The sequence below is a fragment of the Protopterus annectens genome, chromosome 2.part0, assembly GCF_019279795.1.
Source record: "Protopterus annectens isolate FY-2018-M chromosome 2.part0, PAN1.0, whole genome shotgun sequence".
Lineage (NCBI taxonomy): Eukaryota > Metazoa > Chordata > Ceratodontiformes > Protopteridae > Protopterus > Protopterus annectens.
Genome location: NC_056728.1, coordinates 1,996,040,969 through 1,996,065,388, shown reverse-complemented (window position 1 = coordinate 1,996,065,388; position 24,420 = coordinate 1,996,040,969).

The following is a 24,420-nucleotide window of genomic DNA, read 5'->3' as shown; positions in this document are numbered from 1 at the left end:
AAATATTATTGCATAATTATTATTGCCTCAGCAGAAATGTGGAAAAAATAAAATACAAACACACGAACCTGGTTCACATTTCTTCTGCCTCTACAGAGGCAATTAAAATGTTCCATTCATCATTCATCAGCATTCATCAAGTAAATTTCTAAATATTGCACAAATTGTTAAAGCAATAAATTCCTACAGTTTGGAATTCATCTTGGTTCTTGGTTTGTTGGGCAAAAGTTCATTCCAGCAATGAAACTGCTTTAAATTATGAGTACCATTGTGATATGGCAAGTGCTTTTTGTTGACTGTGTTGAGAATAGATAGATGGCAAAAAACCTGAATGCAAAAGATTTGCTAATTCATGTATTATGTGACAGAAAACCCATGCATTTAGTTTAATACTTTTCTTACCAAATCATACACGCATGTTAATAATTACCCATCAAAGTTAAGAATTATCTTTTGTCCTGGTCCACTTCAATAAACACCCAACACCCAATGACATTTGACAACCTTCATTACATTTCTATAAACATGATTGTTAACCAGTAATTATAACTTTCAATAGGAATGGTAATTTATTAAAAATAAAGCAAATACTCACACACATTATTCTTGTTCTGATTGTTGGACCATAGTGCAAGATCAACCATATTGTTAAACATCCTTACGTGACTATGTTCTATATCAAGCATGCAGCTTAACCCACATCTCCCCAAACCACACAAAGATCTGCTGCACATTGCTATATTAGATTACCATTCCAGTTCACACTGTGAAGACCCCACTGTGGAGCTTCAAGTAGCGGCAGCAGTAACCATTTGAGCAAGAAGTGAGTGGAAATGAGAAGTATGCTCCCTTAGTTTGACTTACCTGCCTCCTACTCCTCTTGTTGTATGGCAAGTATCCCACCAGCTTGTGTAGGTAGCAGAAAGTTCTCATGGATGTTTTTCACATGGAGCTAACTCAAAAGATGCCACATTCAACTGGCTATGTTTCTTAAAAACTACGTACTGTGCCTGCAAATGGTCTATTCAGATCAGCTCACTACCAAATAAATAAGCAAATATAAATAAATAAAAACATAAATAATGCATTAAAAAACATCTAGGCTAAAATGTGAACTTCCATGTGTAGGTGCAGTTTTTAGGTAACCGAAAGGGATCCGAGTGAGCCAAAAGGTGCAGTACTTCTATAATCCACCTTGACAAAGGGAAACTTATGGTTTCATTCTTCCTGTATTTCAAAGGAGTAATAGTAACTGCATCAAACTGAATTTAAACTCAAACAGATTTAAGCAGTACATACTGCATTATGACTTGAAAGTAGCACTGAATAGACCAGCCCTTCACTGTTGAAACAGATGTCTGATAAACTAAAAATCATGCATATTCAAGTCTTGAATAAAAATGTTCAGATGAAATCTGACATCACCAAATCCATAACTATACCCAAAGTATATGCACAATATGCATACAACTGGACTTCAAGGAATACTAATAATGAAATAAATATACTTTCTCTGATAAGCATTGTTTGAGAGTAAGCTTTACAAAGCAATTTCAAGAACATTGTTTTCCACAAAGCTGATATTTGCAAATTAACTTAACATGTTTGTGTGTTTGTGTTACACAACATTGATGATTGTTTGTATATGATAAGAAAAACCCACACAACACTGAAAGCACACACACACGCACACACGTACACACATGCACATGCACGTGTGCATGTGTGTGTGTCTCAGTCCATCCCATAACTAAATTATTATCCTGTCTACAAGGCTGTTATTGTTGTTGATGTAACATAATGGTGCTACGCAGAGGAAATAGTAATAACAGTTGACAGAAAATAAAATTGTATTTTAATATAGCAAAAAGTGTCAAGTATACAATTAGACCTGTTTATGACTTTACCCATTTTTACCCTCAGAGTCAAATCTAAATGTTCCTGCAAATGCACCCCAGAAATATAAAAATCAATGCAATCGCAAATAGAAATAAAGTCTGTATCTCTTGGAGAACAATAAAACCCCAAAGGACCAACTTATATATAAACAGCTAAGGAATGATGCAAAAATGTCTATAGTTCTAGACAAAAAAAAAAAAACTATTACTGTAACCTGCAACATAAACACCAAAATTGACCACAAATATTTTGGTCCAGTTTAAACAATCTTCTTTACCCAGGACATACTACTACCCCAACCCTTGCGTCTACCCTCCAAAAACCTCCAGAAAATATTGCCAACACCTTTAACACTTTTTTTACAGAAACCATATATTCTCTTGCCAAACAACTAGGTCTGAATAGCCTAGATGCAACTGACCCCATATCCAACTTCTACCCCTCCTTTAAGTTTCAACCAGTACCAACATCACTTATCCGATCCTTAATCAAGAAACTGAAACCCACCACCCTATCAGCAGACCTACTCTCTGTTGAATATCTTCAAAAAGCTGCAGATGTAATAACATATCCCATTTTAATATTAATCAACAGTACCATCTCAGAAGCATATATCCCCTCCATCTGGAAGATTTCCCAAGTAATTTCTCTCCATAAAGGGGGTAATTATACTCATCTATCAAATTCCTGGCCCATTGCCATCCTGTCACATCTGGCTAAAATTATGGAAAAATGTATCGATAAGCAACTTTTATATTACCTCAATCTGTACAATCTCCTACCCCTCTCTCAGCATGGATTTAGACACCACCATAGTACTACCTCAACTCTACTATCCTTCTCTCAGACAATAAACTGCATTCCTTATCAAGTATATCTCATTGCAACTTGAGATTTTTCATAATTATCTATTATAATTAAAAGAAAACAATTTAGTTATCTGCACAGTATGACAATCTGGTTGTTTAATTTTATTTCCTGGGTGTCAAAACAATGATAATATCAAATGGGGCAATATAAGCAAATAAATTTGTTTGAAATAAATTATATTTGGTACTAAAGTTTATAGGTTCATACAAGTTATTGTGTGTAAAGAACCTGATGTTGTTCCTAGCAAAGCAAACTAGTGATCATTATGTAAGTCAGACGACAACTTTCTCCTATACCCTCTTAATCAAATAATAGACTTATTAAATTTAAAGAAAGTAAAGAATGATTAAAACAAAGAAAGAACACAATAGATCAGTTTTATATGCTAGTATTTCAGAGTCAAAACATATTTATCTGTGAGAATAACTATTTATGTAAAATATGGGAGAAAGCTATGCTCTCAGCATTTTATAATATCACTAGTCCAATAGTGCTCTTGAACTGTTATAACAGTGTACCATGTTTAACTGGAGAGGATGTGGCATTATAGGTTTTAGAACAATCCAAAGTATGTAGCTGAATAGCATTCCTTTCATGTTTATAGAGGGTTAGATCTGGACCCAGGTATTATAAAGTTACTTACATAGTACATAAAAAAAGGATTCTGTGTAAAAGGTGCATATACTGAACCACTTATCATTTGTTTATTTTCCTTTTTGAAACATATCAATAAAACTTACTTATTAAGGCATATGTTTGTGTGTATGGAACTTTATTTCTTTAAAATTAATTTAATAATATACATATACCTAAAATGTTTTGAAGAGTTATTGTAGGTTAATTTCTTAATTCATGTAAATTTTGTATAAACTACTAAACTATCACTGTCAACTTTCAATAATATAATTGGATTAAAATAATTCTTAACATAATTTAATACCTTACTTTACTTATTATCTCTATGGGCAGGATTCACAAACCTCCGTATAAGAGTTATAACTCATACACGGAGGCTGCAGTTAAATGGAGTGATGTCAGCATGCTCTGCATATTAATGAGAGCATGCTGAATCACACATAAGGCCAACATGGTCCATGTAAGACAGTAGGAGGCGTGTCCATAGGCCAAGCCCTGTAAGTGGACACGCCCCCAGAAGAGGAAAAGTACCCAAAGGAAACACCCATGACAGAGTCCATGGAAATGTGAATAAACAGAACATAACACATGCCCCCACAGACTATGAACAGAAAACATATAAATAAACAAGTTTTATATATTTTTTTAAATTGTAAAAATGTTTAACCGTGAGTGCGCCCGTTTGCGCGGGCGTGCCCGTAAGTTAGCAGTCAGTGGGAAAGCATATAAGAACTAAATATGCAAAATAAGCCAGTAAGCAATAGCGTAGCGGTAGAGATGTTGGCTGAAGAGCAGGCAGTCATGGTTTGAGCCCCCACAACACCATTTTTTTTTTTGCAAAATAAGCAGGAAACAAGTCCCTGACAAATATGTACACATAAAACCACAATTTATGTAAAATGTAATGAAATAGCCCATTTATAATGAAGACATGTGAGGTAACAAAAGAATAAAAAATGCCAGATGTGCTCATAGCTGAGCTACAGTTTAACATGGTGAGTGCATCTGCCGGTAGATGAGAAGTGGTTTAACTGGTGCAAAATGAGTGCCCGTAACTGAGCAGTGGTCTAACATGCTAAGTCTATGTGCCCCTAACTGAGCTTAGCGTAATATGCGTGCTGATAGCCAAATGAGGCTTAAACCAGCATACCCCGTTTGCGCGGAGCTGCGCACTGTGCAAACAAGCTAACCGACGGGCAACGTTGAGCAAGCCGTATCAAAACTGCCTTTACACAGACACACCCCTCAGCATGTCTAGACAGTCATGAAAAATAAAAAGCAGTGGCCAGGTTCGAACCCAGGATACTGTACACCATAGGCAAGGTACAGAACCACTAAGCCATGACAGCAGAACCTAGAAATGTAATAATAGCTAATATATAGGAATGAATACAAACTACAGCATGACAATGCAGGTTTACTGAAGTTGATACAATTCCAAAATGGCCAATCACAGATATGTGCGGGAAAAACGGACTATATAAGCCCCATAGGCGGGAATACACAACATAAACGATTGTAGAACTGACCTGCAGGCAGAATGACAGAAGTAGGAGAGGTAAGTTGCTTCCGAGCACAGAGGTGGGGTGTTGAGGAGTCCAGGTACATGGTCTGGCTCCTAGTCCATAATCATGAGGCCCAACTCATGCAGGGCCAGGTCCTCTGGGCAGCATACAGGGCCGAGGCGTGGGACCGGTTGGCTCATGATTACACCAGTGCCACAGGGATTCCAAGGACTAGTGAGCAGGTCCATCACCACCATGCAGACCTGAAGATCCGCAAGCAGGACCAACTGAACCTTTGGATCCAGGAGGCCCGGCAAACACCCAACGCCCCACTACTGAGTAAGTAACATTTAATTATGTATGTAAGAAATTAAACTAGCTGATATTATGGAGATGTGTATTCCTATATTACTTCATTTATATTACAGCTGTAAGTGTCCGTTCTGCGAACCGCAGAGCCTATGGCAATAGGCTGGTGCGGTTGCACCACCAGGCAGGTCAGTAATCCACTACCAGTAACCGTAAAGAAATATAAAAGTATGACAGTCAGCAAAAGAGTGCAGTGTAGTCAGTAAGGAATAAAATCTGCAAGAAACAGTGTGAAAGTGTCTGCAAGTCTTGCTTGATTACAAAAGTGTATCTCAGCCTGTAAGTTAAACCGAAAAATGAAACTGTCTGACATATATTCTGAAATAAAAATGCCCTACCTGTAAGAAAATAGTACACAACCTGCAGCAGGCTGAGAAGTATAGCTGCAGAAGATGATGAAATCACATGTGTGAAATATATCCCTGTGGAAATACTGAAACATGACAGAAGTGGGACTGCTGGAAAGGATTGTAATAACTACAGGTAAAACATGTCAATAAAGCCTAGAAGTAAGTACTATCCTGAATAGTAAAATGAAAGCAAGTGGGAGATTGTGATAAAGTGTCAGGAATCCAGCAATACAGTAGTAATAACCCCTGAATAAAGTATACTGCAGTCAAGACAGAATGAAATGCATGTGAGATTCAAAACCAAACAGTGAAATCTGTTCAAAGTGTTGCTGCATGTGGAATGTGTATCCCAAAATCTGGATATGCTGCTCTCAGTCTGAAATATGCAGATAGGATGATTGTCTGATATACCAAACATCCACACTTGTCTACAGCTATATAAAGCAAATGTAGCAGGATGATGTAGCTGAACAAAGCTAGATATGAATGTGTATGAAGAACAATAAAATGTATATTGATGTTGCAGTAACAGTCCTATCACCAAGGTGAAATAGTTATCATATAGGAAACTGTAGTTAGAATAGTAGTGTGTATATATCTGTAGCTATTAGAAATGTACAGCATATGTATTGGTATTTGAAGGTGTTAATATTACTTTCTTTACCCCACCCTATAACCACATATAACCAATTCCACGTGAAAATGGTATGTGCAATCACAATTAACACCCCTGGACGTTTGTCCTGTTGGGTCATATATATCTGCATGTCCGTTGATGCATCTGCCCTCTTCATACATGCGCACCTGATGGCCTGTTGCCATCAATTAACCCTGCATGTTGTTGGACTGTGTATTTCTGTTCAAATTATGCATTTGTTATGAACGCTGTTCAATGGTGTGAATATCTGGGTGTTTGGTTAATGGGAATACTAATGCATGCTGTTACAACTAATTGTGAATGGTATTATATGTCACTAACCCAAACTGTCATGACATAATGCAAAACATAGGACGACAGGGAAGGCGGGTTCCAGCGGACCCACCTCTCCCACCTCAGCTGGCGAGTGCACCTGGCACTAGTGCCGAGTCCGGACCCGCCTCCGGTGGCCCTGTGCCTGGGGCTCACCCCCCCTCTGCAAGTGTGGCCGGAGGAGAACCACCACTCACCCTCCGTAGCATCCGGACTGTGGTGCGTAGGGAGATTCGGGACACTGTTCTCGAGCCCCTTTGCCAGCTCGAGGCACGGGTGGCACAACTAATGGGCATGCCTGTTGCCCCGCCTACACAGCCCCCAGCACAGCCCCGTCCTGGTCAGTGAAGGAACAGTGGCAACTGCCTATGGGTGGGGATATCAGTTCCACTGTTGCCATCTGTGGGCTCTTGGGCTCTGGATATCCAAACCTCCATCCCCGTCAATTGTGTAACCCCCCCACACGTGTCATACACCGCCCCTGTATGCGTCTTTTTTGTCTTGTCTGTTTACCTACCCAACCTACCTCCCCATCTGTACCGTCTTCCTTCACCTGACATACCACTCTCACCTGAAAAAAAAAATAAAAAAAAGGGCACTCTGTACCCACAAAAAACATATGCCCCATACATAGCTGCCCATTCCGCACACATGTCTGCTGGACATGGAACCTATCAATTACAACTGGCTGTACAACAAGTATTATTGTTGTCCTGACACCTCTCTCAGGGGTGGAAGGTTTCAAATGTCACACCAAATTACATACATATGCACAGCTGTTGCTGATGAAGAAATGGGCAGCTATGGGCCTTACCTACATCCCTCCTGCACATCCCAAGCTTGTTTCCCTACTGTCTTACCCTCTTTGTCACCCCTTTTTCACCACTTTCCTGTCTCTCCATTTTCTTTTCTTTCAAAGAAAATAGCGCGGGTGTGCGCCAGAGTAAGCACGGTTAAGCGGTTGTAAGCGGGTGTGCGCTTGTGTGCGTGGAGCTAACCGCCAGTGCGCATGCGTGAGCTCCACGCAAACCAGTGCTAACCCGGTTACAACTGCTTAAAAGGGCCTTAGTCACTTTGATTGACAGGTCCTGTACTCAGTTCAAAAGCAAAATCAAATTCCACTGTCAATCCTGAACCCAGGACCTTGGAAACACTAGTCTGTACGACCTACCACTAAGCCATGACTCTTATACAAAAACATTGTGCTAAAATAAATATAACATGTAATAGTAGGGATGAATGTAAAGGGAATATAGGATGTGTAGTACACAAAGCATGTCATTTAAAATTACTGTCAAAACTACTGGATTTCCATAATAGTAGTGTGTGAACAGAAACAACCATGCTAGTTGGCAGCTTGTAGATAATAAGGTCAGTTAAAGTACATAGATATATGTATGCATATGTACATCTATATATATATATATATATATATATATATATATATATATATATATATATATCAATATATATCTATATATAGTTGTAGGAGTCAATGTGCATACACAGTTGCTACAGGGAACATGAGAAAAGAATGGAGAATTGTGAATATACAACACAGCCTGAAGCATGAGAGAGATACTAACCTTTACACTCACAGAACACTGTAGACAGCATACCAGCATGGTCCCCGCCCTCACAGTCTGAAAGGGCAATGCCTATCCCACATACCCTTTTATAGCACTGACCTGAAATCACAGTGAGAACTGCAATCAGTACACAACTGGCTGTATGCAATTAGCAAATGCTGGCTTACAATTAGTGCAGAGGCCATCACATGGACCTATGCAGATACCTACAAAAGCATCCAGTGCTAACACTCCCCACATGCAATACATTCATTGCATTGTCTGTAAGCAGACAGAGGGAGAGCAAGAAGTGAGAGAGAGAGAGAGAGAGCAAAAAAAAAAAATAAAACATCAGACACTGTGACCCGGTCACCGGAAGCTGTCAGCACTGACAGTAGCAGCAGCAAGCAGAATCTGTGGTAATGCAACCAGCTGTGACAAACAGAGGTAATGCAAAGTCGCATGTTAATAGTGTGCATACTTTGAACCCTCCAAATGTGTCATAGGTCTGTATCCATAGGTATGTCCATGTGATATGTTGTGTGTACGTAGTTCCACCAAAAGGGGATGACCATACATCACATGTCAATCAGTCATAGGCCATAATCCAGGCAGCATTTGTCTGTGCGTTGGCCCAGCAATGGCTGTAGTGACTGCTTTGAAAGGTCAGCCAGGTTCAAAAGTCAGGATCAGCCCATCCCAAAGGCACACTGGCTGGGAGCAAGTGTCTGCAGGTACCCGATGTCACTGCATATGCATCCCATACTGCATAATTCCATAGTTTAGCAGACCTGGCCCATTATGCATATGATGTGGTAATTCCCAGGGTCAGTCGAGGTGCCCCCTTAGTGGTGTGGGACCACTGTTGCTGTATGCCACTGTCCAGGTACATATCCTGTAGTACAACCAAGATAAACTATCAGTGTTATATGTGGTTGTATGTCCTCTCGAAGTGCCGGTAGCACACATCCAGGGGTACCACGAGGTCACAGTGATGCTGTGTGTTCTCCTCTGCTGAGGGCGGCCCTCACCTGGACATGTGAGATGATAGGGAGGTTACATCCAGCTGGGATAAATATTTTAAAGGTGGGGGAGAAGGAGGGGGGATACGTGCACCGAATATGTCTGCAAGATTGTTGCCAATATCCATGTGTTTGGTGTATGTTAAGTAGGTGTGGATTAACACAGAGCATATCTGAGGCATGTGGTCCATATGTGTAACATAACTGAAGAAGGCCTTGTGGTCATCCATAGTGTTTGTGTCCATTTCCCTCCCAGAGTAGGCCGTGGCCATTGTTATGATGGACCGTAGCATAGTACCAGTGCTGACCACAGATGCCTTCCCTTAATGTGAATGTGCTCTGTCCTGCAGTAGCCTCCTGCTATTGTTATACAATCTGCCTCTGTCTGGGGTCCACCGGACAGGATGCCTAACCTTTTTACATAGGGTCTGGGTTAGACATGTGTGTGCAAGTTCCATGCAATCCGTGGCATGTCCATGGTAAGCATTTGCAAAGGGGTCAGCAGTGTGGGTTGTGGCTTCCACTGGCCCAGTGTGCTGCATGGATACCATCTCAGTCCCAGCAAGTGAATAACTGTCTAATCACATACATATCAAAGTAGGCTGCTGTGCTGGTGGTGGTGGTGGTGGGATATGTATATCCAGGCTGAGTAACATCTGTCCACATCACAGTAGTGGATGATGTCCCACATACAGTACCTTGGGATGAACCCCCAGAGTGAGGTTGTGCATTGCACCTGTCAGTGTGTGCTGACCGATGGGGCATGCTACTATGTTGTGTGGAATGTGGCAGGTATTGTTGCACAGGTTTTGGCTGAGCACTGATATCTAGCCATGTACCTGTGTATCCACCACGACACACACACATGCAACATATGGGAGTAGTAGTATATCACTACACATGAGTATCATGTATAGTATGTGTGCCATATATTGCTGACATGGTCTGCTGATATCCTGTCTGTGTTCTCTTCCAGGGAGATGGCGCGACAGCGTAACCCCGCCTACTCTGTGGCAGAAGATGAGGAGATCCACCAGAGCTTGGTGCGGGAGTATGACATCCTGTTTTCCCGTACCAGTCAGAATCAGCAGGAGAGGGCCGCATTGTGGCAAGACCTTGTCCGTAGGGTAAATGATATTGGCATGCATAACAGGACATATGAGCAGGTATGACATCACTGCAGTGATTTAATCCGAAGTGTCCGGCAGCGTGTATCAGATATCCACCGGCAACAGGTCGCCACAGGAGGTGGGGTGGCCACACATCCCCCCCTCACCAGACTAGAGGGGCTACTCCTAAGTGTTGTGGCTCCAGCCCCGGAACACCAACAACAGTACACCTGCATTATGATGGAGGCTGGTTCCACACAGCAGCACGACATGGGGCGTGCAGGTAATATGCCATATGTACACCTGACTGTTCTGTACACTGTATCATATGCAATATCAATGGCACAGTTGTGCCCGCTGACATTAATCTCATCATTTCTGCAGGTCCCTCCAGGGTTACAGCAAGACAGGCCATCCATGCTGGTGAGTGTGTTTAACATAACCTATAATAGTCCTGATACTGCTAATAACAGTAGTGTAACTCAGTAGAGCTCTGTGTGTAAACTGCGGGGTGTGCATGTGTGCATGTGTGCAGGTGTGCCTGTGCCCATGTGTGCATGTGTGCATGTGTGCAGGTGTGCCTGTGTCCACGTGTGCATCTGTGCATGTGTGCCTGTGTCCACGTGTGCATGTGTGCATGTGTGCATGTGTGCCTGTGCCCACGTGTGCATGTGTGCATGTGTGCATGTGTGCATGTGTACACGTGACCATGTGTACATGTGTGCCTGTGTGCATGTGTGCATGTGTGCATGTGTGCCTGTGTGCATGTGTCCATGTGCGCATGTGTGTATAAGTGCATCACTGGCAACAATGTCTGGAGACTGTAAACTGTGTTTCCTGTCTTCATCCCACAGGTTCTGGGGCTGCTCTGGTGACCTGCAGCAGGGAACCTGAATCCTGTGCCACGGCTACTGGTAATGATGATATTTGTGTAATGGTACAGGAAGGTGTGTCAGGGTCTGCCATTGGTCAGCCAATTGACAGTACACAGCTGTCAACCCCATCATTGCGCACAGTCATCCTGCCTGTACATCCTTTGTCACCATTGTCCCTAGTTGATGGACAGGATACAGTGGGCATAGACCAGGGTAATGTGGTACCTGTGGCACATGCATTCCCACACAGCAGCCATGGGCAGGGTCCTCCAATGGTACCACACAGACAGTTGCCCATGGGTTCTCGTGGGAGCATCCGTGGGTGTACTGCCTCTGGCCGACGTGCCCAAAGAGGCCTGTCAACCTCAGCTATGTTTCGGACTGTCATGCAGGCACAGTCACGTATGGAAAGGTACACCAGACAGGATCTGAGGGAGCTGAGAGCATGTCGCACAGCCATGACAGACAGTATGCGTGACATTGCGGATGCTATCCGTAACTTCACCGATGTCATAGACAGACGTTGTGAGGACATATTACAGCAGTTCCACAACCAGATGTCCATGAGCCAGGGCAATGGTGGGCATTTGCGGCGTCGACGTGGCCGTATGCCAGCAGCAGCAGCAGCTGGCAGTCGGTGCGGACGACAACAGGCTCGCGCACGCCCCCCATAGTGCCAGCAGCAGCCCCAGCAATGCTGTGTCTGTACTGTCATCGGAATGCCCCAGGAGACCACGTGCACGTGGCTCTGGATAGTCCCAACAGGGACATGTGTCCAGTCAACATACTCCCGCTTCTGATGACAGTACCCAGTCTGGCTTGGTACTGGATACGGTCCGTAGCACCCCTGCCAGGCACAGGTACCATGTCCGTGCACACAGACACTGATCTGTATGGCCTGCCAGGTCCAATCTGTGGCTGTTCACAAACCCCTGTATATGGCAGCCATGAGGTGGAATTGTGTGCGTGCATACACACATGCGAAATGTTAACACCTAGGGCAACCACATACATGCACACACTGCACCAACACTGCCCCACCCTGTACTGCTGCCCCTCACCAACACACATACACACACATGTCAATTGGTGGTATCAGTGGCTGACTCAGGCATACCTAATCCATACCCTGTGCATATGATAACACTGTGCTACCTCCTGCAATCTCCAACATCATTGCGGGAACAGGTAAACATGTTGCTGATGCACAGGGTGACTACATAGAAGTGTATTAGTAGTATCATGTTGGTAACAGTACAGTGTGCTGCTATGACTGTGTGTTTATCCCAGCATGCCTGCTGCAGTAACTGTATGAATGTCCTGAATTGTTATCTGCACCCATAGTACATACCAAAGTATAACAGCTGCACATAATTGCATGCCGGTGGTAAGGTTGTCAACAGATAGCTGCATACATGGGTAGCACAGGGGGAAAGCTAACGCAAGTAGTGATATGCAATGGTGGACATGTACAGTAATGGTGTCAAGTTGCCCATGACTATGCCATGTGGATGTTCGCGCATGTAGATATGTGTGCAGTACCAATGTAATCCAAATCACAAATAAGTATGACATAATATCATTTCTACCATGGGCATCTGCGCTGCGTATTCCTGGGTACATGTTGATAGTGCCTACATATTTGCATTGTTACTTACTGTTATTGTTACCCCTTCTTTGTTGTACAATGCACTACTTCCAGCCCTGTTTACTGTAACTTTGTTTGCATGCATGTTCGCTTGGAGTCCCCTGGAACACTGCTTACACCTGCATTGCAGAGTTACAGTGCTTCTGTAGACTTCTAGTGACATCTGCATAGTGTACGATACGTATGTCAACTTTACACTTGACAGAACGTCACTGTCTGTCCTGTACGCATGTACGTTGCCTGTGACACATTGCACACGTCTTACCTGGCATTTACCCACGTGTGCAGTCATATATGTCAGTGCTATGAAACAGTAGCAGTACACCCACACAGACACACCTTCAGTATGTTGTTCCCCATTTGGCCCTATGTGTTGGTACTCACCATGGCAATCACACTACTAGGGTAGCATGTGCAAAGGTAACCTGTGAATCGCCTCTATGGTCCAGTTGTGGTTTATGTGAGTCATATGTCATTGTCACAGCTGCCACATGTATGCAGTCAGCCATCACCCGTGGCCAGGAACGTACAACACATGTGTGGGATGCCACCACACAGCCAATCTGGGGACTGGTTTCTCTGAACCCAGTAATGCCATACCCTGTCAGGTGGCATGTCATATATACTACGTCCTGGACAAACGTCAACCCCAATCCCTGCTGCTACTATTGATAATATCCCTGAAGATGTTCCTGATAGTTTTGACCAGTTCTTTACTGAAACATTTCAGGCCCTAGCTAGCCGTCTACCTCCTAGCTCCCCTGGTCCTGAAAGTAGCACCCCTAGAGAACTACTTGCGTCCAGCTGCCAACCAGTCGCCACTTCACTTCTCCGTACCTTGATTGTAACAGTGAAACCCACTACACTTTCTGCTGATCAAATCCCTGCCGAGTACCTATCAAAACCAGATGATGCTATTGCTTACCCCGTCTCAAAGGTAATCAGAGGAACCATGTTAGAATCTAACTTTCCCACCATCTGGAAGATGTCATATGTAATCCCACTTCACAAAGGAGGCAGCTCTACTGAAGTCTCCAATTATAGGCCAAGAGTTATACTCTCTCCACTTGCAAAGATTATGGAAACTTTCGTCATAGGCAAGTCATGCACCACCTAATCCAAACTCGCATTATGGCAGACACTCAGCATGGCTTACGTCCTCATCACAGCACTACATCAGGCCCCTAGCCTTTACTAACACCATAAGCCATACTTGCAACAATAATTATATATCCGCAGCCCTCTTTTTGGATATTTCAAAGGCATACGATATGGTTGATCACCAACTTGTACTCCACACCCTGCAAAGACTGTCTAGATACTGGAGCCTTCCAATGGTTTCAATCCTACCTGCATGGTTGATAGCAGGCTGGCCTCAGGCAGAACAAACTCTCTGACCTTCCACCTAACACCCTCAGAGTACCACAAGACTCTATACTAGGGCCCTTGCTGTTCTCCATCTTCATTAACGACCGTTATACTGTCATCCCACAAGTCAGCTGTATCCAATATGCTGAATACTCTACTCTGATCTGTTCAGCCACATAGGTTCATAGGTTCATAGGTTTATACTAGGCTATCTGCCCTAAGGCATTTATAAGCCTAGCCCAAAGTTTTGTGGCTTACGCCACCCCTTATGTTAAAAAATACTGTGCCCATTAGTTTGTTGTGCCTCTGTCCAGCAGTGATACAGAGATGATTCCCGGGGTAAACCTACGATCTCCCATCCACCGGTCAAGATTTCTCTTGAACAGAGCCAGCGAGGTGCTCTGCCTCACATGGACTGGGATTTTATTCCACAGCATAGGGAGTCTCTGGGTGACAAATCTATCCCTCCAGCATGTCCTATTTATATCCGTGCTAAGGTTTAAGTTGCTTGCTCTAGTGGATCTGGTAGATTTGGATTTTTTGAGGTGGAGCATGTCCATTAATTCCGGGTTGGACATGGCCTTGTATGTCAGGCACAGGTCACCTCTGAACAGGCAGTATGCCACTGAATAGAGCTGGAGTTTCTTCAGTCTGGCAGCATATGACAGATTTTGGAGTCCCATTATCCTTTTTGTGAGGAACTTTTGGGGTCTCTCCAATTGCTGCAGGTGGCGGGTGAGATACATCCCGAATGGGGCATTGTACTCGATCATTGGTCTGATAAGTGAAGAGTACAGGGGAACAATGACCTCACTTGATCTGGATGTGAATCCCTTCATGATCAGGTGGGCAATGTAGAAGGTCTTTCTAACCACTTTAGCAATGTGAGTGTCAAAAGAAAGGCCACTGTCAACCTGGGTCCCCAGGTCCCTGATAACCTCTTCTGTGCTTAATGGATTGCCACCTATAGGGTAGCTTGGGGTTACCTTGTTTTTCCCGAAGGGTATGACTATACATTTTTTGGCATTTAACTTCAGGCCATGGCTCTGGCACCAGTTATCAGTTTCCGTGAGACCCCTCTGAAGGATATCTGTGTCCGATGTACTTTTCACTATGGTGCCCAGTTTGCAGTCATCTGCAAACTTTGTCAGCCATAGTCCTCCTATGTTTGCCTGTACTTCTGAGAAGTAGATGCCGAACAACAGGGGGCCAAGGACTGAGCCCTGTGGGACACCACTTGTGACTGGCTTGGAGTCTGACATGGCGCCAGCAACTCTAACCCTGTGGGTTCTGCCCTTTAGCCATTTTGCAACCCATCTTGTGACATATGGGTTTACATTTAAGCTGGTAAGTTTCTCTATAATACCCGAGTGGGTATTGTGTCGAAAGCTTTTGCAAGGTCAAGGTAGGCTGTATGGACTGCCTTTCCCTCATCAATGGCCTTGGTGACTGTTTCGAAGAAGTCAACCAAGTTCAAAAGGCATGATCTGCCCTTGACAAAGCCAAACTGGGTCGGGTCCAATGTCTGCAAGTCCCCTATGTCTTTGTTTATGAGTTCCATTATGATCCTCTCCATAGCTTTGCAGACCAGGCTTGTTAAGCTTATGGGGCGGTAATTACCAGGGTCCGTAGACTCACCGCCTTTGTGGAGTGGGACCACAGTTGCCGTACGCCACTCCTTGGGCACGTATCCTGTGGTAAGGCTAAGATTAAACAGCTGCCTTATATGCGGGTTTAGTTCCTCGTTGAGTTCGTGTAGCACACAGCCGGGGACACCATCCGGTCCCATTGATGCTGTGTTTTTAGCTTTAGAGAGAGCAGCTTTCACCTGCGCATTTGAGATGTCTGGGAGGCTACACTCTGCTGGGATAGTTATCTTTCCTTTTGGGGGGGATAGGGGGGTGAAGTTTGCACTGAACCTGTCTGCCAGTATGTTGGCAATGTCTGTGGGTTCAGTGATTTTTGTATCATTTTGGACTAATTCTGTGCATATCTGGGAGTTTCCACCCAGGTTTCTAACATAGCTGAAGAAGGCCTTATGATTGTCTTTTGAATCTATTGCTATTTTTCTCTCAAAGTTGGCCTTGGATGATTTTATGAGTGCTCGTATTTTTTTACTAATAATGATCAAGGGTGTCTTCTCTTTTATGGATTTTGCTCTATCATGTAACAGCTTTCTCCTCTTATTGTAAAGTTTGTTTATGGCTGGGGTCCACCAGACTGGACGCTTGCCCTTGGTGGAAAGAGTCTTGGTTTTATTAGGGATTGCCTGATCCATGCAGTCCTGGAGGTGTTCGTAGAAGGCATTTGTAAGGGCTTCCACAGCTTGGATTGTGGTTTCCACTGGCTTGGGGGCCTTGAAGGATACCACACCAGTCTTGAGTAGTGTGAAGTTTGCTTTAGAGATGTTCTTCACTGTGGTCTTTTTTGTTTGGGGTGGGGGCGGATGTGGATTTCCAGTGAGATAAGTTTGTGATCTGATCTCACCAATGAGGGATATACTTCCGGTGTGGAGCATTTTGTCCCCATGTTTGTGATGATGAGATCTAGTATATTTTCTCCTCTTGTGGGAATGGTGACTAGTTGTTCCATGGCATTTGAATTTATGAACTCCAGGAACCTTTGGGCTAGAAAGTTGGGGCTTGAGTAATGTTCCCAGTCTATATTCGGGTAGTTGAAGTCACCCAATATAATGGTGTTTGGAGATACATTTATACCCTCCAGTGTCTTCAGGAAGGCTGTGTGGGGTTCCTGAGTTTGAGAGGGTGACCTGTAGCATGCTACAAATTGTAGAGCAGTTTTGCCTATGGTTAATTGCACCTGGATGGTTTCCGATGCTTCGTGCATTGCCACCAACCTGGAGGTGTGGGTATCCTTGATGAATATGGATACACCCCCTCCTTTTGTGGTGTGGTCCGGGTTTTGGGGCTGGAATGCATGATATGAGGTAAAACCTGATAGTGCCGGGGTGTTCTCAGGAGCCTTGAACCAGGTTTCAGTCACAGCACAGACATCAATGTTCTCCATACTAAGGGCCTCGAGTGCGTGCATTTTGAGATTTAGACTTCTGGCATTGAGCAGCATTACCCTTAGTTTCTTCCCATTTTTGTTTTCTAGGGTGGTAGGTTTAGAATTTGACCCTTGCCTAAAAAAGGCACTATGGTGGTGGCAAGAGCCTTAGCCAATATCCGGAATCCCAGGAGTGACAGGTGCAAGCCGTCCCTTGCGAATCAGCGTGGCTTGTCAAGCATGTCATCCCAGGCAGACAGACACTGGATCCCCTTTGAATGACACCAGAAATAAAGCCAATTGTTAAAGCTGATAATCTTGTCTCTATGTTGTGGCATCATTCTTGGTGAAGGAAGGATACTGCTCAGGGTCAGGGTCATACCTGCCTGGGCTACATAATCAGAGAGCTCCTCTATGTCTCTTTTCATGTAGTCCAGGGAGCTACGTCTCAGGTCGTTCACACCAGCATGGACAATGACTGTGTCATAGTTGTACTTGCTGTGGAGTGACCCGAGTGCTTGTGTTATGTGGCGGATTCTAGCGCCCGATAGGCAGCTTACTATGACCCTCTCCTTGTTCAGCCTGGTGAGTGGGATGTCAGTGTGTCTGACTATGGAGTCACCTATGACAAGTATGTTTGGTGTTGTATTTGGCCTTAAGGGCTGTGACTGCTTTGCACACTGATTTTGTGCTTTATGTGTTGCCTGTGGTGTGTCATGAGGTGGCAGTTGCTTGGATGTCTGCTTTGGAGGCCTCTGCTGTTTAGGTAAATTTTTGCTCAGAGCCTCCGAGTATGACTTTGTGTGTTTATGTGTTTGATTCATTGTTGTGATAGCTTTATGTGAGACTGGTTTTGTGGTGTGTGTAGTTGCCTTCTCCTCCTGTCTGGTCTTGCCAGTCCTGAGTTGAGAGAGCTCAGCCTCCAGTTTGGCTAAATAGCTGCATCTCTCGCAAGTATTTGTGTTATGTGGAAGGAGGAGAGGGTTGTCAGTGTACATGAGGCAATTGTAACATTGCCTCAATATTCCCAAATTCACCAACTGGACAGGAGAGGACGCCAGCATCTGGCCCTTCGACATGCTAAAGAAATTTAGAAGTTAAGGGTGTAACTGAATAAGAGAGGACTTAGTAAGGAAGTGGGTACTCCTGGGGGGGGGGGTTTGCTAGTGAGTGACTTTGTATAATACAGAAGTGCTAAACCTGAAAAGAAGATGCTTTTAAGACAAGTAAAATCTTTTAGGAACAAGTGCTGTGCTTTTTAGTTAAGGGATATACTGTTAAGATTACTAGTAGAGCAGTTCTAAGGGAAAAAATGAAGAACAGACTTTATCGAGCCAGAAAAAGTTAACCTTTGTTAAACCAGGGCTGCCCGATGCTGCTCTAGTGGCAACTCTGCGCTAAATCGCGCTAAAGCACTCTAAAGCGTGCTTGATAGCAGGGGCTGGAAAGAGCCAGGAATTGACCCAAAACAGCCAATAAAACTACAGTTTCAAGTCAGTAACCACTCCCACGGGGGGCAGGGAAGCAGCTCAATGTTTTTCACTGCCACTGATCAACAGAGAGACTTTCCTTTAGCTCAAGCAAAATGGCCTCACAGAAACTTACAAAACAGTTCAAGAACAGCAAGCCTGTAACTTGAACTTTTTTAAATCTCAGAAAAGTGGGAAAAAGCAAGATTTTTTTTTGTTTTTGTTTTTTCAGAGATAGCAGAGGTTCATAAGTAATATCAAGTTATAACAGTGCAGTAAATGACCCCACACAAGAGTGCTAGGTCAAAGACAGAAAATATGCAAGTTTTGAGAAAAAAACGATTTTAAAATTAAGTGCAAACAGGAAATTCAGTAAACAGCTTTTGGTTGTGCTCTAAATACAGCTACTAATGCAGAAATCAAGTTTAACAAGCCAGAAAATGCTCAAACTAGGCAGCTATGCAGAAAAAACTTATCAAATAAACAGAGGAAAAATACTTAAAATCTCAAAAGTGGCTCCTTTCATCTCTCAGCGTTTTCTCCTCTTGGTGGGTGCTTCACCAACAGCCAACAAGCCTGAAAAGACACCAAAACCACGAGGCAACTAGGTTTTAAGAGAGGAAGATGAAGGAGTTTTGGAAATGAGCCCTTTTGGCCAATAAAGCTACAGTTTCAAGTCAGTAACCACTCCCACAGGGGGCAGGGAAGCAGCTCAATGTTTTACACTGCCACTGATCAACAGAGAGACTTTCCTTTAGCCCAAGCAAAAATGGCCTCACAGAAACTTACAAAACAGTTCAAGAACAGCAAGCCTGTAACTTGAACTTTTTTAAATCTCAGAAAAGTGGGAAAAAAGCAAGATTTTTTTTTTTGTTTTTTCATAGATAGCAGAGGTTCACAAGTAATATCAAGTTATAACAGTGCAGTAAATGACCCCACACAAGAGTGCTAGGTCAAAGACAGAAAATATGCAAGTTTTGAGAAAAAACGATTTTAAAATTAAGTGCAAACAGGAAATTCAGTAAACAGCTTTTGGTTGTGCTCTAAATACAGCTACTAATGCAGAAATCAAGTTTAACAAGCCAGAAAATTCTCAAACTAGGCAGCTGTGCAGAAAAACTTATCAAATAAACAGAGGAAAAATACTTAAAATCTCAAAAGTGGCTCCTTTCTTCTCTCAGTGTTTTTCTCCTCTTGGTGGGTGCTTCACCAACAGCCAACAAGCCTGAAAAGACGCCAAAACCACGAGGCAACTAGGTTTTAAGAGAGGAAGATGAAGGAGTTTTGGAAATGACCCCTTTTGGCCAATAAAACTACAGTTTCAAGTCAGTAACCACTCAGCTACCCAGACCACCTTTAATACAATAGCAAACTGGCTTTCTGAACATCATCTGATCCTAAATCCCAATCAAACTAAACTGCTGTTATTTCACCAACACGTAGGTCTACCACTTTCACCGTTACCATAACATCAACTGATGGCACAATAATCTCCCCTGACTCATCTCCGAAAGTATTAGGTGTCATCATAGACAATAATCTCAAATGTGACATACATGTTAACCAGATTATCAAAGCCATCAATAGAAAACTAGGGTCACTTTACAGGATTAAAGCCTTCCTAGCCCCTCCAGCTAAAGGTGCCATAGCTCGCTCACACCTTGTTTCAACCCTTCTGTATGCATCCCCTCTACTCTCGAATATGAACAAGACTGTCCTTAACAAACACTCAATTTGCTACAACCACATTGCCAGGTTTGCCACTGGGCTGCCTTTTAGGACACATCATTGCATCAATCTAAATCAGCTTGGTTGGCTTGCAATACCCAGCCTAATACAGTATAACCAACTGATTATGGCCTGTAAAATCCTCTATAATCCAGACAATACTCCTGCACTTCAAATATTATCACCCCCTATAACAATCCTAGACCACTTAGATCCTCTAACAGAGTACTACTTCAGACTAGCAAGTTTAATAACACAGCCGGTGATTCTCTCTTTGCAAACCCTGTAAGTAGATCCTGGAACTCACTTCCAGCTGATATTACCCTACTGTCCACCTTAGGTCAATTTAACAGTAGACTCAAACAACATTTGTCACTCAACTGGCTATGTCAATGTATCAAGCCTGGCTAACTCGAATGTGTAAATTCTGTGAACCACTTTACTGTGTAATTCCAATTTATTCCTGACTTGTGCTCAGGTCTAACATTAACCTGTGGAACGTTTGACTTTCTTACTTATGTAATCTCTGTAAATAATCTGTTTGTAATATGTAATGCTAGTATTATGTAATGCTGTATCTGCTACCCTCGTAGCTTGTCTCCACGGGCCTCCCCTGGACATGGACATGAATCCAGTCGGGCTATCCCAGTCAACAAATGTAGGATAAATAAATATATCAGTACAATATATTACAGTGACGACAATGCCAGTCAGACATTGACACACACTGACAGCATGCTGAACACACTGGGGCATACGTGGGGACTCATAATAGCAGCCTGCCTGGGCATCACACACCTCCGCAGCTGGCACACAGGCATATGTTCCGTCGGAACAGAGCACATGCCACACATGGCATGCACATCCCCTGTGCCACACACTCCCAGCCTGTAGGGCTACACAACACACCTGCTACAGTCGTGTCAGGTACCTGTCTTGTGTGCTGCACTGGGGTCCCGCTCAACAGGCTGTATCTGGTGAAGGTCACATTGATATGACTCAGGGGCACTATGGTCCACCACAGTACACATGCATACAGGTCAGTCAGAGGCATGGACAGATATGACTCACTCATTGACCATGCCAGTGTGGCTGCCTGAGACATACCTCCCTGGACTACATGATAGGGAACATAGAATGGATCTCTCAGCATGTAGCACAGGCCAGTATGGGCCTGATGTTGGTTGCCAACATACCCTCACCAGGTATTCTACCACTATATGTGGGAAGGGTGTTGTATGTCTACATTATGCTCAGTCTCCACTGTCATTCATAGGGTATCCACTGGCTGTCAATGTGTGCTTACATGCTAGGGAAGCCACAATGATGTGCACGGGTCATCTTGCACGTGACACCCATGGCCCGATGTATAATGGCAAATCTCCTTGGTACACACATACTGCCTTATGCTGCAGGACATGGTTTACATAGTGACCTCCGTGGGTATCACACAGGTTAGGACACTAACAGTGCTGCTACACAACAACAGCAGTGTACACCGGAAGGTGCATGCAGCAGACACTGCCCTCAGCACGGTGAACTGCAATGTCTGTGCAGTACCAGATTCATGATTCATGGCTCACAGGTGTTACCCATCACTGACAGGTTATGCCCCATACCATGCCTGCCGTCCCCTACACATGTAACACACATGGATAGGGGGGTGGTATCCCAAGGTAACACAGATACACACACCTCCAGGTTGTTGGCACAGCACAAACCATCAGGGCCTACTCATGTGCAGCTGACAGTGTGTCGGACTGCCATCTGGTTCATAGCCTGGCACACACAACCCTCACATACACAGGAAGACCACCTATCCTCCATAACAACACCGGCAATATGACAGTCTCATGAACTGTGTTTATAAGGCCGTACTGCATCCAGCCAAACATTGTGTGTGAGCATTACTCTAGCTACAACACACTAGTTGAAGAGTTCACAGCATGTGGTCACCGAATTGCAGTGGAATGACATGTTACCACTACCACAACAGGTGAGAACATGCAGCACCTGTACATCTACTACATGTACACTATATGGCCCAGACCAGATGTGTATCCCTTGCTGTAGATGTTTCACCATAGACACCCACACTGTATAGGGACATACCATGTGCGGACCCTGCACAGTAAGACACAGTCATATCGGTATACATTGCAAATACCATTTATCCACATGAAGCATGTGTCAGACATGGTAACTACTGCAGGTCACAGGTATTTATGTGTATGTGTCACACACATACATCATGTGTGCAATGCCATTGCTGGTTTAGGCAATGGCATGCATTGTTATGTACAAACACCCACACACAGTCATACTGTGTGACAAAACCACACGTGACAGTTGTGGGTTACCAAAACATACCTATCTGTACTCTGACAATGGTAATAGACACAGTAGCAGAGCACACTATTGGCATTACTAGCCATCTAGCCCTGTTTGGCTGTGCTGATAGTGTGGTGACATCCCCTGTGTTTACTGGGGGAGTATGCAGCATCTGGTGTATTGTAGTATTTGCCAAAAGGATCTGTTCTCTCACACTTGCATTTACACACACCCTACTACCCCCACACACATGCACACCTGCCATTTGCAGGATTCATTCCCCTACCTAAATCATGACACGTGAAAGAGACGCATTAGCAAAGCGCACTATTCGGTTTACTGGATAGTTTCTCTTCTCTGGCTATACTTATAGGGTGCTGACAACATTAGTATTTTGAAAGGGTAATGTGCATCAGGTAGTGTGATCTCCTGATTGCCAAAACTAACATGTTTTTTTATACGGAAATGCACACACACGAACTTCCCACATCCAAACACACACACATGCTATTTACAGGTTTCAAACTCCTACCTAATTACATTACGATACTCAGGAGAAACGCATTAGCAGAGCGCGCTATTCGCATTACTTGGAGGCTTCCCTTCTCCTGCTGTACTTATAGGGTGCTGACATCATCTGTGTTTAGAAAGGGGAGTGTGCATCCTGTAGTGTGTTCTCCCAGTTGCCAAAAGGAACATTTCTCTCACACATATTTGCACACACACAGTAACCCCGCCATCCAAACACACACACTTGCAATTTGCAGAATTCAAACCACTACCTAACTATGTTATGACACTCGAGACAGACATATTAGCAGAACACGCTATTCGCATTACTGGGAGGCTTCCCTTCTCCTGCTGTACTTATAGGGTGCTGACATCATCTGTGTTATGAAAGGGGAGTGTGCATCCTGTATTGTGTTCTCCCAGTTGCCAAAAGGGACATTTCCCTCACACATATTTGCATACACACAGTAATCCCCCCAACCAAACACACACACTTGCCACTTGTAGGATTCAAGCCACTACCTAACTATGTTATGACACTCGAGACAAATGCATTAGCGGAGCACGCTATTCACATCACTGGGAGGTTTCCCTTCTCCTGCTGTACTTATAGGGTGCTGACATCATCAGTGTTTAGTAAGGGGAATGTGCATCCTGTAGTGTGTTTTCCCAGTTGCCAAAAGGGACATTTCCCTCACACATATTTGCATACACACAGTAACCCCCCCATCCAAACACACACACTTGCAGGATTTAAACCACTACCTAACTATGTTATGACACTCGGGACGGACGCATTAGCAGAGCATGCTATTTGCATTACTGGGAAGCTTCCCTTCTCCTGCTGTACTTATAGGGTGCTGACATCATCTGTGTTTAGAAAGGGGAGTGTGCATCCTGTAGTGTGTTCTCCCAGTTGCCAAAAGGGACAATTCCCTCACACATATTTGCACACACACAGTAACCCCCCCATCCAAACACACACACTTGCTGGATTCAAACTGCTACTTAACTATGTTATGACACTCGAGACAGACGCATTAGCAGAGCGCGCTATTCACATTACTGGGAGGTTTCCCTTCTCCTGCTGTACTTATAGGGTGCTGACATCATCAGTGTTTAGTAAGGGGAATGCGCATCCTGTAGTGTGTTTTCCCAGTTGCCAAAAGGGACATTTCCCTCTC